The following is a 16,398-nucleotide window of genomic DNA, read 5'->3' as shown; positions in this document are numbered from 1 at the left end:
ACACCCCTTCCCCCCGCCGCTCAGTTGGTCTCTCACCGGGGATCAGCGATTGGGCCTGACATCTGCTAGCTCAGGAGTGCTGACAGGCTCACACCACGCAGGGGCATGCTGCAGGCCATGCTGCACGCTGCCGGAGGACTCCTGGATCACTCGCACATCCTGGGGATGGGCTCACATTCAGTGAGCTGCCGTGTAACATTATCTAATATTCCATTTTAGGCAGCTCGTTATGTAAATAGGCAATTCTCAAGGCTGGCAGGTGAGAGGATGAATTTTAAGAAGACACAGCACAAAGGTATGTTTGCTCTTCAGAATTTTTCACCTTAGCCCTACTTCCCTGCGACTTCTCTGGTAATGGATATGCATCTGATTTCTGTGCATTTACTGCTGGAGGACCCTGCGTCTGGGGGCTGTGAAGGGCTCTGTCTCAGGTTTTAAAAGATGAGATAAGATGAATAAGCTTTGCTTTAGATCCTGAACTAGGTCTTCTTTCCTCCTTGCAGGAGAGCAAATGCTAATACTTCCGCCCCCCGATCATCTGAGCTAACTTAGCGATCTGAATGCCACGCAATCTAGAATGTGGTTTCTATGTGCCTGCAGACCATGTGGGGCACGAGAGAGAGGCTGTTTTGGCAGGGGAGGAGTCTTATTTGTCAGCATAATTGGTTGGTTCTCCCTTCTCTAAGACTCATGCACAGATAATTTCTTTGATCCATTTGTTCATGAAATTATTTCAGCAACTCCTTAGCCCTGATTCTTTCCCGGCTTTGAACCAGGATCACAGATCACAGTGAGAAGGACACTCAGAGGTAGGGCAGATTGTCACTGGGCTTCACCAACCTCACCCTAGGACCACCATGTGCCTTTCCTGGCCTGGGGAATGGTGGTGTGGTGCTTCAAGTCTCATGGAAGGGAAGCTCAAACAGTGGGTTTAACAATATACCAAATTCATCCTTGATCAGAGTGTCTCAATCACTGAGATACTGCTGAGCTGCTACTTTCTATCTAACGGCAATTCTCAAAGCGGCCCCATATTGCTGAAGAATGGCATCAAAGCCCTAGAAAAATCAGCACACTAAGACAGCACCTGGTGAGATCAGTGCTGCACTCCTAATTTTTTCCAAATAGTAAAAAATCCAAAACCATGGAATATGGAATTCTTCTAGGGTCATTCCTTCACTCATTTTTAAAGAACACAAATGAGCCTGACCGGTGGTGGCACAGTGGATAGAGCACTGACCTGGCACACTGAGGTCTCAGGTTCAAAACCCTAAGGTTGCTGGCTAGAGCTCAGAGTCACTGGTTTAGGGGTGTGATCGTAGACATGACCCCATAGTCATTTATTGGGGCCCAAAGGTCACTGCCTTGAAGCCCAAGGTTGCTGGCTTGGCTGGAGTCCCCCGGTCAAGGCACATATGAGAAAGTAATCAATGAACAACTAAAGTGCCTCAACTATGAGCTGATGCTTCTCATCTCTCTCCCTTCCTGTCTGTCTCTTTCTCTTGCTTAAAAAACAACAACAAAACCATAAATAAAGAACACAATGATATAAGTTGGGGTTTTGAAAAAATATTTGTACACCGATGTTCATAGCAGCATTATTCACAATAGCCAAAAGGTGGAAGCAACCTAAGTGTCCATTGTTGGAGAATGGATAAACAAAATGAGATAAATACACGCAACAGAATATTATTCAGCCTTAAGCTGAACAACTTACAAACTGAAAGAAATTTAAAAGCCGAGCCAAGTGGTCCTCAAATGTTCATAGTTCAGTGTGCGTTTCTCCCCTAAAGTTCCCGTCCAGCTCCCATGGGCTCCTTAAGGCAGCGACGAGGACACAGGTACACTGGGTCCAGCCATGTGGAACTGCAACAGTTGACTCATATCATTGGTGACGCTTCTTCTCAATTGTGTGTAGTAACTGAGCTTGAGCCAAGCCAGCTGATATCTGTGACTGATCTAATTTGTAATTTTCTTCAATACATGAGTATGGCCCACTCATACTCTCTACTGCCAATGCTTCCAGAACGCCCACTGGACTTCGATCCCCATTCCTGTGGGCAGGATGTGGAATTGAAACCCATCAGAAATAAGAAAGAAAGGCTGGTTCCAACCCTCTGGAACTGAGTTTTATTGGATTGGAATGGGAGGCTTTAGGGGAAAAAATGATCAAGAATGTTTTACAGGGTTCCCTGGACCAGGTAAAGTCAGGGAGCTGAGCCACCCAGTAAACACCCTGGATGCCAGGTACACGGGCCAAATCTTGGAAGTGGCATAAGGGAGACTGAGCTGTGGGTGGGAATCTGAGGTGTCTGTCGGCTAATAGAGAAGGGCAATAGACAGCGTGGAGGAGAGCCTCACCTGCATGGGTCACTTTTTCCTGCTGTCCCTCTCACCCCCAAAGGTTTGGCCTTCCCCCCTCAGGTAACCTGTGTCTGGCCTGAGCTGAGAAGTTAAGAGAAGAAAGGGACTCAGGCAGCTCGGGGACAGTGGGAAGGGTCAAATGCATCCCTGGAGGAAATGAGCGGGAAGTGACCGCCATCCCCATCTGACCTGCCCCTCTCAGTCCCTAGTAGGAACGTGGGCCATCGGTTGAGTCTTCAGCCTCCTTTCTTCACTACTATTGGCAACAGCCCCAACTGGTGAACAAAGGAGGGCATGATAGCAAGATGATGCCGCATAACGTGGAAAGCCAGCCGGAGAGATTCAGTCTCTCGGCAGAGAGCTCCGGCTGGTGCGGGAAGCTGCTGAGAGCCGCGGCCGCTTCACCCAGGCACAGATCCCTGCGCGCCTCTGCACTCCAGCGACTAAGTGCGAGCCGGCCGTCCAGAAGTTGTCTCAGGACTTCTGCTTTCTCCACTGTCCCTTTTCTCACTTCTTCGCCGTCAGCCTTCCCAGCCCACGCAGTGTCCCAGCCTGGACACATAAGGGTCCCTTTCAGATGACAATGGGCCCTGAATAACAGGTTTAATTATTTTCTATTTGGAAGAAACAGATTCTGACCCCTGCTGTCAGAGTTCAGGCCTCTCCCCCCTTTTCTGTGTCTAATCGTGGTAACTCAAACACCTCATGTGTGGTTGGTTAGGGGCTGGGAAGGGTGGATAGTTGGCAACACCTAGATGACTTACTTATTCTGTTTTCTTCTATGACAGATAAACCTGGTGGTTAGCCCTGAGGTCAGCCAAAGCCCCTCCAGCTCCTTCCCTTTCAGTCTTTGGGGATGCACTTACACACTTCCTAAAGTCTCACAATTAGCTGCATTTGTCAGCTCATTGTTGCCCTTTCTTTGAGGAGCAGTATTTGAAAGGGAAGGTGAGTCCTCATCTTCCCCTGCTGCTTCCATAATGCCTGTTTTGTTGTTTGGGATGAACTCCTTCAGGAAGCTAGCTGCAGCCTGTGCCCCTGCTGTGTCTACTACACTGGGAGTGGTTATCTCCTTGTTATCTCTGCACCTCTGTCTCGGGTCCTGGAAGGGATCCCACAGCCCAGAAAGCACAGCCCTTTTTCATTCCCTTGCTGCATGGGGCCATGTCTTTCTTTGGTGCCATTCTGGCTGCCTATGTCTTCTTCCTGTGTGCTTGGTCTGTCTGTGTTTATTTTTCAGGACCAAGGCTTTAAGAAAAACGGTTCTCCCTGCACCAAGAAGATTCCCCTCCCTGTTCAGTAATGTCTGCAAATGAATAGATGTGAAGAATCTCACGATGCCACCAATTGTCATGGGGCCAGCTGCTCTCCTACCAGCTACGCTTTCCTGGGGATCATGATTTATTCTTTTATCATCAACAGATAAACCTTAAGAGAATGGCTCAGAAAATCTTAAGTCCTGCAGAAATCATTGCCAAACCTGCTACACCTACCAGTGCAGGGAAAAGATGAATTTGACAGGCAGGAGCCTGGAGACATATGGTATTTGTGCTGTGGGTTTCATGTCTGATGAGAGTTCTCAGCTGTCTGGTTTCTCCTCACCAATTCCTTTAACAGAGGCCCATGTGCAGATTCTGAGGATCTTCGAGTCACTGGCAGGTCCTTGAAAGGAGCATCTCACCCAGCCTCTTGCCCTCTAAGCAGGGACAGCATTTAAGCCACCCCAAGTAAAAAGGAATTTACCTTATTTTATTATTATTATTATTTTTTCCTTTGCATTTTTCTGAAGCTGGAAACAGGGAAAGACAGTCAGACAGACTCCCACATGCGCCCGACCAGGATCTACCCGGCACGCCCACCAGGGGGCGACGCTCTGCCCACCAGGGGGCGATGCTCTGCCCCTCCGGGGCGTCACTCCGCAGCGACCAGAGCCACTCTAGTGCCTGGGGCAGAGGCCAAGGAGCCATCCCCAGCGCCCGGGCCATCTTTCCTCCAATGGAGCCTTGGCTGTGGGAGGGGAAGAGAGAGACAGAGAGGAAGGAGGTGGGGTGGAGAAGCAAATGGGCGCTTCTCCTATGTGCCCTGGTCGGGAATCAAACCCGGGTCCCCCGCACGCCAGGCCGATGCTTTACCGCTGAGCCAACCGGCCAGGGCCATTATTATTATTTTTAGCAAGAGACAGAGAGAGACAGGAAGGGAGAGATGAGAAGCACTGACTCATAGTTGTGGCACTTAGTTGTTCACTGATTGCTTCTCATACATGTCTTGACTGGGGGCTCCAGCCAAGCCAGTCACTCCATGCTCAAGCCAGCGACCTTGGGTTTCAGCCAGTGACCTCTGGGCTCAAGACAACAACCATGGGTTCATGTCGATCCCATGCTCAAGCCAGCAACCCTGTGCTCAAGCCAGTGACCTCAGGGCTTGAACCTGGAACCTCAGTGTCCCAGGTCAACACATTATCCGCTGTACCACCAGTGGTTAGGTGGGATTTACCTTATTTTAAAAGACTCTCAGAGAAGGAATTCTATTTGGGTCTCACTTTGGGTTCTACTACCAGGACATTATTTAAATCAAATTTAAATTCTTTAAGTTGAAAAAATACTTGGGGCATTCTTGAAGGCTGAGAGTCAAGTTATCACTAAGAATCTGCCTACCCTGACTGGTGGTGGCACAGTGGATAGAACATCGACCCAGAATGCTGAGGTTGCTGGTTCAAAACCTGAGGTTGTCAGCTTGAGCCCGAGGTTGCTGGCTTGAGCCCAAGGGCATTGGCTTAAGTCAAGGTTACCAGTTTGAGCACGGGGTCACTGGCTTAATCCTGTGGTTGCCAGCTTGGTCCTGAGTTTGCTGGTCTGATCCCCGGTTAGGGCACATATGAGAAGCAATCAATACACAACTAAGTGGAGCTTTGTGTTGATGCTTCTCTCTCAAAATAAATAAATAAATAGATAGATAAATAAGTAAATAAATAATCAGCCTGAATAGCAGAGCTACAAAGTCCTGCCATGATGCAACAGATACAGGTGGTAGTGCAGATGTCCTGGTGAATGAATAAATGGTATTTTTTTTATGTGGGAAGATATTGGTACAACTTTCACAAAGCCAATTTGTAAAACACCTGAATCAAACAGAAAACAGGGCAATCAGCCACAGAGCATGATAAATAAGAAAATCTGCCAGATTAATCTAATAATATTCTGTAGCTGAGTGTCAGGCCTGGTGGAGGGGGAGAAAGCACTGTGTATAATTTCTCCTGGCCTTTGCATAGCTTTGAATCCCCTCCCACACAGCTCACCCTCAGTGGGAAAATGTGCTCACATCACATGCTATGGGGGGTGAGTGGTCCTGGCAGCAGAGGCAAAAAAAAAGATTGCTTAGCAGGGTCTCATGCCAGGCCAGAGGGCTGCCCAGTGGAGCTCACAGAGGCCCCTTGTGGGCCAAGAAGGTTAAAGCGTTTTCATCAGTGACTTGGCTGATGGCTAAGACCTCATCACTCAATTGGGGGAAGAGGCGATTAGCTGCTGAGAAGACTACCGTGGGACTTTCCCTTAAGCCAGTCAGGAGTAGGGGAAAAAGAAGCAGGTTGACTTTGATGGATTGTAAAAGTGGCCAGAAGCAAGTAAATAAAATCAGGGAGGACATGCAGGACTGAACCAGGTTCTATGCCTGGTCTCTGTCCTGGCAGATTCACAGGAGGTAGAGGGTGTTGCAAGATAACTTAGGACATGGTTAGGAAGACAGACTTGGAAATCAGGCAAATGCAGATCCACTCTTGCCGTTTCTACTGCTAGATGCTTATGGTGGAAAAGTGTCTGACTTCCTGCTTCAGGTCCTGCAAGCCCATGGGTCCTTTGTGGGAATTAGAAAAAGGGTGGCAGGCCAAGTGAGTGAGCTGGCTTCAGTTCTTCCTCACCTCTTGATGGGCAGCTTTGTACAGGGCAAAACCACACAGACATATGTGGCTGCCCTGCCTAGCTTATCCTGGGCCTTTACTACTTTGGGCTTCAGTCTCCTTATCAGTAAAATGAAGGTCAAAATAGACACATATTTGGAGTGATTAATGATATAATACATATAAAGTGCTTAGCATAGTACTGGGCACATAGTTGGCACTAAATACACTGGAGCTAGAACAAAATGGGGAGTGTTTGTGTTATATAAATGTTTAACCCTATGTTTACACCTGAAACTAATATGTATAATATTGAATGTCAGCTGTAAGTTAAAAAAAGGGTGGAGAGTGGATCATACCATCCCCTCTCCCCACTGGCCCCTATGCTTCCGGGGTATATACATATATTTGGGGTGCAAGTCATCATCACCATCAGAACTTTCCGTCTTGTTAGCCCTTCTGGTCCCATGATGGGAGGGACCAGGGGTGGGTGGGCCAGGGGTCAGATGGGTGTGAGCAGGGGGCCTCCCATATTCATTTGGGGTGGAGGACCACTTCTGGGTGTGCAACGAAGAGGGAAAACAGAACCGCATAGGACACAGGAAGCCTTTCCAGATGCAATGACTCTTTTCTAGGAGCATGAATCCTACTTCTCAATCCCACCTGCGTAGCAGCCTCTAGCCTTCCAGGTCCTGCCGAGCCTGGGGGAGTGGTCCATGCTCCTACATAACACATTCTGGAAGAAGACTGAGTAGGAACTCCAGCCTCCCTGCATACAAACATTTTGTCTCCTGTAACCCTGAAGTACATCGGGCGGTGAGGGTCTTTGCCAACTCGAAGACGTCTTCTGGAGGAATAACTGCATGTGTTCCTATTTAGACAGCTCTGGGTTTCTTGGGAGCAGGAGGCCCCAGCACCAGCCTCTGCTGAAACCCCCGGAACTTCTGTTAACCATGGAGCTCAGAATGTGGACTCCAAATCTGCTGGGAGATTAATGGGCACTCCGTGTCCTGACATTCCTGGGGAGTTGTAGTGCCCCAAGACAGGGAAAAGTTAGCAAGCCAGAGATGAGAAGAAGATAAAGAGGGAAAAGCAGGATCCTGGCAGTTGGGTAAATGATGCTGGACAGGCTGTCTCTGGAGTGCACTGGGACCAGCCTGCCTCTAGGGTTGTGGCCTCGGGCCATCAGTCCAGGAGGGAGCTAGGGCCAAACCAACTGTACCTGCCCATTGCCTTTTCTTCCACATAGGAACTAAAAGCCTCCCATTAAAAAGCATACTCAGTGAGATTCCGAGCAGTGCACACATGGTATCAGGACCTTTGGGCAGAGACTTGGAAGCTGTGGAGATCAGGAAAGGACAGGCTCAGCTTGGGAGCAGCAAGTGGGAGCACTCCCCTCTGCAGCCACCAGAGGTCACTGGTTCCTGCAGCTGCGGCCCTGTGTTGGGGCCCATCTCGCACCTTGCAGAGCTAGCCAAGACATTCATGCTCTCCCTCAAGTCCTGGAGTCAACAGTGACCCAGGGGAAGAGAACAGGACCCTTCAACAGAACAGCCTCCATTTCCATGCCAGGGAGGGCTGGGAACAAACCTGGGCTTGGGTCCCCAGTCTTTGCTTTCTGGAAGCTCGTTCCGAGCACGCTGGGTATGAGGACAGGGCACTGCACTCCTGGCTTCCCTCTGCCCCCAGCCTCCTTCACAGAGGAACAGCCCAGGGAGTGCTTTCTCTTGCAAGTGGCCTGGAAGGCCAGGGTGTCCCTACTCTGCTCTTTCCTTCTCGTATTGGAATCTAGGACTGGCAGATAGCCCTGTGCCCAAACCACCTTCACCCAGATGCTAAGCAGACTGTTTAAACCTCCAACTGTGTAGTCCTCACCTTGACCTACAGCGAACTCAGTACATTTTTGGTCCCAAATTAAATACACTTTGTAGTTTTAAGAAACTCCAGTTAGAGACCTCGGCCCTTCCCAATATTCCAGCACTCAAGTCTACCTGCTAACAGAGGTCCCCGCCTGCAGCGTCAGGTCAGGTCAGGCCTGTCATCATCACTTGCCTGAACCTTGGTGAAAATCCTTACCCCTGGCCTTTCTGTCCTGGCTTCTCTGTGCTTGAATCTGCCTTCACTTAGCCACCAGCGCAAACCTGATCCTGCTAGCACTGCTTAACGGGTTCTGCGAGCTCCCCAATGCTCACAGCTTGGTTCCCACAGGGCACTTTTCCCAGCGAGAGCTCCACCTGGCTCTGGGCCTTTGCGTGGGCTGGACAGCTCCTTCTGCTGGGGGAAGGGCTCCCCTTTCCAGGTGACCTCTCCCCCCCTGCCCAGATCTAAAGAGACATCCTCTTCTCTCACAGTGCTGGCTGTTCCTTCCCAGGTGTTACTGCCGCACTTATGTTAAATGACCAGGTTTTAGCTTTATTTTTAGCTTTATTTCTGTAAGGCTTGAGCTACCTGAGGACAGAAGCCTGGACCAAGTCCACAGGTCACTCCAAAGTTATCCCGGTGAGGTATATGGCATTTGGCACTTAGGAAGAGCTTTAAGTTTCTGATGAATGAATTAATGTTCTCAGTGAAGTATAAGTCACTTAACACAATAAACACCAAACCAGCTCTTCACCAGAACAAATGCTTTAGGAAAGCCTGCTACTGTTCCTCTTCCTGGTGGAGGAGCCAAGGTGATGACAAAAGTGAGGGTGGAGGGCTTCCGATTCTCCTCTTTTACTCCTCTCATCCTCCCTGACCCGACACACTGACTGCCGCCATGCGGTGTGTGCTCGTCCTCACCCCCAAGTTACAGAGGAGGATCCTGAGGCTGAGAAAGGTTGCCCCAGGGCCTTCAGTCAGCAAAGCGAAGGGCAGAGACAGGGTTAGACTTCAGGCGGCTCTAAGAGCATGTTCTTTATCATAGCACAGTGAGAAGACCAGGGATGGAGTCCCAGCTCTGCCACAGTGAGAAGACCAGGGATGGAGTCCCAGCTCTGCCACAGTGAGAAGACCAGGGATGGAGTCCCAGCTCTGCCACAGTGAGAAGACCAGGGATGGAGTCCCAGCTCTGCCACAGTGAGAAGACCAGGGATGGAGTCCCAGCTCTGCCACTGGCCAGTCACTTCATCAGTCTGGGCCTCCACTTCCTTATCAGGTCAGTGAGTAGACTTGAGGCTCAAAAGTGACTGGGGCTCTGAACTGAGCAAAACTGTCCAGGTGAAGGTCCTGGACAGTGTGCTCAGTGGTTAGAACATCAGCCTGATGTGCAGATGTCCCAGGTTCAATTCCCAGTTAGGGCACACAGGAGAAGTGACCATCTGCTTCTCTCCCCTCACTCACTCCCTTCTCTCCCTCTTCCTCTCTCACAGCCACTGGCTCGATTAGTTTGAGCGTGGCCCCGGGTGCTGAGGATAGCTCTGTTGATTCGAGCATTGGCCCTGGACGGGGGTTGCTGGGTGGATCCTGGTTGATGCGCATGTGGGAGTCTGTCTTTCTATATCCTCTCCACTCAATTAAAAAATAAAATAAAAATTACAAGGTGCTATGAAATACGAGGGGCCACGGTCATTAAGCTTTGTGGCTCATGGTCCCTCTCTCTGTCATGCCACTTTTCCCTTTCCCCAGCTGACCTAGCCTGTATTTTCTGTCCCTAGACTCTAGTCCCTGTTTCTGAGCACTTCTGTGACTTGGCAAGGTCAGTTGAGTTTATACCCAAGGAGCTGTCCATTGTCCTTACTTTGGTCATTTGAAAACCCAGTAGGCAAGTAGCACTTAAATGTCTAAGTTCTTGATGCCTTCCTGTGCTGGAACGAACATTATTCCCCAGGATGCCTGAATATTCTGGCCTGTCTGTGCCATCCTCTTACCCACCTGCCCTTTCTGCTCCTGCCCTCTGCTCATCTTAGGAACCTCCACCTACTTCCTTTTGTCCACCCGCTTTCCTCTCTCATCTTCTGTCCTCCTCTCTCTCCCCGACACGCAAACCTGCACTACTAGAGGCAAAAACTGGCTTCAGAATGACCCCCCTTGTCTCTCGTGTGAAGTACTGGATTTGTAAGTGGGAATCCAGAGAGGAACTTCTGTGGAATGCCACACCAGCCTCTCAGTTCCCTTCTGATTAGGGGTTTCCTCATGCCACCAAGTGTTGGGATGCGGGCACAGGCTCCATGGAGAGGCTGTGGTACGGGGTGCACGTACTGTACCCATCTTCTCACAAAGCAAAGTGGGTTCCTCCTTCTCACCATTCAGGACCAGAGTTCTCTCTTCCTCACTCTAATAATTTAATGGGGAAAAATAATTCCACAATGGGAACTGGCACTCTGATTTCTCCTCAAGAATTAAAAAGATATATATTTTTTATACCTATGGTTTCCTTTAGCATTAGAAAAATGTGAGGATGGGGAAGGAGCAGGGGTTATTTTTTTTTAATTTTTATTTTTCTGAAGGGAGAAGCAGGGAGGCAGAGAGACAGACTCCCGCATGCTCCTGATTGGGGTCCACCCGGCATGCCCACCAGGGGGTGATGCTCTGCCCAGCTGGGACATTGCTCCGGTTGACCTTAGCCATTCCAGCACCTGAGGCGGAGGCCATGGAGCCATCCTCAGTGCCTGGGCCAACTTTGCACCCATGGAGCCTTGGCTGTGGAAGGGGAAGAGAGAGACAGAGAGGAAGGAGAGGGGGAGGGGTGGAGAAGCAGATGGGCACTTCTCCTGTGTGCCCTGGCCTGGAAATGAACCCAGGACTTCCACATGCCGGGGGATGCTCTACCACTGAGCCAACCGGCCAGGGCCAGGAGCATTTTTATTTCTTACACTCATTCATTCATTCATTCACCCGTCATACATTTCTTTATGAAATGTTTGCTAGGTGCCAGATTCTGTGCTACAACATGGGGATGCCAAGGAGCCCAGGGTCCAGCTGGAAGCAGGGAAAGGAAGATAAAGGTGCAAATAAGTACAATATATGGTAGCTCTTATTCGTGTATCTTGAATGTTAATCGAATCTTGGAGAAAGGAGCATCTCAGTCTGTATAAAAAGTCCAAGAAGGCTTCCTGGAGGAAGTGATGCTCATGAAGGGACTTTAGAGCATGTGTGAGGACAGACAGCGAGGTCGCTTCCAGGAAGGGAAACAACATGTGCCAACACATAGAAGACATGTTCAGGAGCTACAAACAGATGAGGACATCTGGAATATAAAAGGAAGGGGTTAAAATACTGGCAGGGGCAGCAGGACAAGTGGGAAATGCCAGATCATATATCTACCTCCAAAGACGTTAAACTTTACCCCGTGGGCAAACAACTGAGGGCCACTGAATGTTTTGAGCAGGGTGGGGGCATATAGCATTCTGCTAGGTACAAAGAGCAGACTGGAGTGAGGGCGGGGCTGAGGGCCAGGGGACCAGGCAGAGGCCACTGCAAGAATCCTGCTGAGGAGTCAAGCGGTCAGAGGGCTCAGGCCACCAGAAGCATCCACAGCACTTGGGGTTTGCAGCATTTTCCAGCCTGAGTAGAAACCCTAAGGAGACTCCTCTGGGGCCATCAGTACTGCCCCCAGTTCATGACAACACCAGGCAAGAAGCGATAAGCCGGCCTCGTTTCTCCCAAGGCGCTTGGCCAGGGCTGTTCAGTTATCATTTCCTCTCCATAAGCACTGGGAAGGCTTCCAGAGCACTTCTGCCCGAGCCCCACCGCGCCAGGAGGACACGCCTCCCTGGAAGCGGCCAGAGGAGGAGGCGGTCCCCCCACCGCGCTGCCGGCACACACGGAGGCCGGCGCCTGCTGATTCTTCTCTTGCTCTGGCTCATTTTCCTTCTGGAGCAGCAGGCTCATCTCCTGCATTTTTAATAGCTGAGCATATTTAGCATTCAGCACACGTATGTGGGTTGATAAGGCCCAAGGAGAAGGCAACAAGCCATGCAGGGGAGGAAAACCTCCTCCCTGCTCCCGCCCACACCAGTGGGTGTGGTCCCCCAGCAGCTCAGCACACCAGACCAGGGGGGCTAGTGGAAGAGACCAAGCAGGGTCAAAAGTCAGCCGGTGCCTGGGCCGCCCAGGGACTCATAGGTAGTCTGAAATGCTCATCTTCACTCAAAAGAACCGAAGAGTCATAATTCCCTCTTGGCTTCTACCTGGGACAGACTCATCTTACCCAACTCCCTGCCTTTACCAGCAGGACAGCGAACTAGCAGAGGCGCTCCCAGAGCCGAGAGCCCCCAGAGCCGAGAGCCGGGGTGCAGGGCAAGCAGGGAGTGCTGTAGGCAGATCTGCAGGGGACATACCCAGGAGGACGGGGATGCCCTCTCTGTCCCCCCTTTCTTCTCATGCAGAGTTGTTTTTAATCTCCGCAGACACAGAACGCAGAAAACAACAAACCCACAGACCACTTAAATGTGTGTGAAATGCCAGGAGGTCTGCCTGGATTCAGCACTGATGTGGATCGCTGCACAGATGAATTTGAGCTACTTGAGAAAGAGCGTGCCTGGCCTGCTGTGAACGGAAATCTAAGGACCACGCAAAGCTGGTGCTTTCTTGGCCTCCGGGCTGATGCCGAGCTCCTCCGGAGCAGGGAACAGAACTTCAGCAGGGCGGACTGCTGCCCACTGGGTCACTGGGGTCTGTTCCACCACACACCATACATTAGCTGCAGGCTAATGTGAGAAAGAAGCGAAACTTTCTTCCACCTTAGAATTTAGCAGCTCCTGTCAGGAAGCACGACATTAAAGAGATGTAGGAGTCACCTTAATATACCTGTGGGTCACGGAAGCAGAGACCCAGCCAGGGCCACTGGGCCGACGGGTCCAGAGCTGTGCTGTCTGATACAGCAGCCACCAGACTTTTGTGACCAGTAAGCATTTAAAATGTGGCTGAGGAACTCAATTTTAAATTTTATTTAACTTTAATTCATTAAAATAAAAAAACAGGTACTTGCTTCAGTTGTTAGAAATGTTTGAGTATGTTTAGAACAATGTGGGTATGCAAATGTATTTTATAATCGCAAATTTTTAATAAAATCTAAATATGGGTCAAGTATTTCTGATTAAAGTGTAGTTTCCAATTGAGATGGGCTGTAAGTGTGAAACACACACAGGATTTTGAAGACAAAAAAAAAGAAACATAAACTATATGCTAAAATGATACTATTGTGGGTATGTTAGGCTAAATAAAATATTAAAAACTAATTTTGCTTTTTCCCCCCACTTTTTCAGTGTGGCTACTAGAAAAGTTAAAATAATACATATGGCTCACATTATACACCCATCGGATAGTGCCAGTCTAAACAGCTGTTAACAACCTCCAGTAATGGAAATCTTAAAACCCATTTCAATGGTCAGATCCATTGTATTCACTTCAACAAATATTTACTGACAAGGGGAGTCTGTTTGCTGAGTGTGAGGAACGAGTCTGTGGGAGGCCCGGCAGTTACTGAGCAGAAGGGACCCAGGAAAGTTGAATCGATGGTGCCACACAGTCACAGGCAAGGTAAAAATGAAGTGCCAGGGGAATTAAAAAGAGACACCAGCATATCCGGTGGCTGCCAAGGAGGATGGGAATGAGAACAAGGCTTTGATGAAAAGGTGGCCAGTGGGATGGGCAGTGAACAGGGAAGATTTGGGCCAGGAGGGAAGGAACAAGATGTTGTGGAAAGAAGCTTGGCTCAGCAGTCCCTGCTTTCCTGTGTTCCTCTTCCCCTAGCCCCCCATTCTCCAGGGCCTTGACCTTGTCCCCTGCTTCTCTCAAACCTGTACCTTCCTGGGAGGCCCATCTGTACCCATGGCTTCAATGTGCATGTCCACACTGACAACTTTCAAATCTCCATTCTCAACATACATCTCTCTTGACCTCTGTGCTCATACATTCTGTACCCACCAACATCTCTATGTAGATGTTTCTACGCTACTTCAACCTCCATTGGCTTCTCAGCTGAACTTATTCTCTCTTCCCCATCCTGAACTCGGGACCCTTCTAGCCTTCTCTTGAGGAAATGACAGGACCAGCTACCTAGTTGTCCAAGTCCCTAGACATCATCCTCAACTCCTCCTTTGTATTTCCTTGTATTTGGAGCTTGTATACAATGAGTTCCAAAATCTTGTGGAGTTTTCTTCCTTAGTATTTCCCCCCTCTGGCTGCTTCTGCACATGCCCACTGCTGCTGCCTGGGTCCAGGCTGCCACCATACCTCACCTGCATTACACAAAAGCACCCTCACTGTTCCTGCTGCTCCCTGAGTGGTCCTTGAAGCCATCCTTTCTACTGCTGTCTGGGTGAGCTCACTGAAAGTAAAACTGCTCTTTTGACAGCTCCATGCAGCTTTCAGGGGCAAGTCCGAATTCCTGAACTCAGTGCACGGAGTGGACACCTCCCGAGTCCATCGTCCCCCACGTGCACATTCTGTTCCCTGTGCCTGGGACATACTTCTCACTTTCTTTAAAAAAGTTTCCGTTTTTTTCTTTATTGCAAAAATTGTGGTAAAAATATATGTAACCTAACATTTATCATACTGATCTGGCTTTCTTTGTGTAGCTCATTACTACGTACCCTTCAAATTCAACTCTGTGACCTCTTCTGAACCCTTTCTGTACCCTCAGCCTGGGTTAGGTGCCCAGAGGATCTAACCTTGTGTGTTTCCAGTGTCTCAGCTCTGATCACACTGTACCCTGTGTTTAGCTTGTCTCTTTTTACAGACTCCCGAAGATGGTGTCCGTCTTACTTAACGTTGCGTCCCCAGGGCTGCAGTGCAGTTGAACAGGTTATGCATTGCTCTAGGATGCCTGGCTAAGGAAGGGGAGAGCGGATGACGACCAACTGTATACTCAGGTCCTGACTCTATCCAGGTCTTTTCTAATTGGCACAAAGGTTTCTATAGGTGACATCAGTGGACCCTATATATTCTCAGTGCTTGTTATAGTGTTGATGCATAGTATTATAACAGACACTCATTAAAAGGTTGAGTAAAGACAGATGGGTAGTCTAGGCAACAGTACCAGAGGAAGACATGGTGGGGAAGCTGGAATAATGGGATGGTATCAGATGATCAGGATTAGATGAGGGGCTTTGGAGGCAATTTGTAGAGTCCCTTATGTTGGGCCAAGGAGCTTAAACTCTTAATTCAGTAGGAACCTTTGAGAATCTTTGAGAGACTACTAATACTTAAAATTACAAAATATTCAGTCTTGGAAATGAGACTCAGAGAAGTTAATTAACTCATTCAAGGTCACATAGGATGTTAGTGACCACACTGGATCTTGAACAGGCTTTTTCTTTTTAAAAAAATATCCAAGTCAGCTTTATGAAGTGATTCATGAATCAGGTAGCACCCCGTCTTAGCAACTAGAAGGGTGCTCCTCTGACCTGGCTTCTCTTGCCCCTAGCTCAGGGCCTGTTCTTCCACACCGCTCTCTGGGGAAACCCACCTGACCCAAGGCTAAGCCCTGGAAGTCTCCAAGCCAAACCTTCCCGGCATCCCCAAACACATGTCCCTGGTGATGGTGGGTAGGGGGACGAGAGCCTGGCCGCCCGGAGGCGAGAACAGGCAGGAGACCGCCGCAGTCCGCACCCTGCCTCTTTCACGGTGCGCCCCGGGTCTGCCTTCAGAATAGCCACCTTTTTCAAGCTGCCCATTAGCTTTCTGTTCTTCATAAAAGGCAAGTGTCCTATTTTTAGAGCCTTTTTCTTATAAGAGCTATGTCCCTCCATATATTTCTTTTGGTAGGTTTTCTTTGGGCCCTGGCTAGTTTTTTCAAATTCTTTCAAAACCACCTTTTGCCTCTAGCTGAAGGGGCCTCGGCCGCAGCAGGCTAACTAAATGCATGCTGAATCAGCCGAATCAAATGCGGAGGCTGATCAAATCCCAGTGGGCTTCCAAAGGCTTGCCTTCTGGAAGGGTTCTTGGTGCTAGCTCTCATCCCCCCGGGACAATGTTTATCATTTATCGTGTCTTAGGTTCATTTTATGATCTATGACTCCGGAGTCTCCTGGCTAATTCCTCCTAGCCCTCTACCTAGCTCTCTTGTTTGATTTCTCTGTAGCTCACTTCTAGACTCCAAATAAATGATTTTTTTCCTTTCCCATATTCAACTTCAGTCTGAGTGAGAGCCATTTCTCTACTTTTTTGGAAAGGTTTGACTTCTCAACTTTTATTCTAGTTATAGGAGCTTTGTCCTT

The 16,398-nt window shown here is 49.2% G+C and overlaps 1 protein-coding gene across 6 annotated transcripts in view; it reads right to left on the bottom strand.

Annotated features, from left to right (window-relative positions):
* Positions 1–16,398, bottom strand: part of ATXN7L1 (ataxin 7 like 1) — a 278,049-nt gene that overhangs the window by 44,125 nt on the left and 217,526 nt on the right. The gene's annotated exons all lie outside the window — the stretch shown is intronic.

This window comes from Saccopteryx leptura, chromosome 12, assembly GCF_036850995.1.
Source record: "Saccopteryx leptura isolate mSacLep1 chromosome 12, mSacLep1_pri_phased_curated, whole genome shotgun sequence".
NCBI classification, from domain to species: domain Eukaryota; kingdom Metazoa; phylum Chordata; class Mammalia; order Chiroptera; family Emballonuridae; genus Saccopteryx; species Saccopteryx leptura.
Note: the sequence above shows the minus strand (reverse complement) of the source record. Positions and strands in the feature narration are given on the sequence as shown.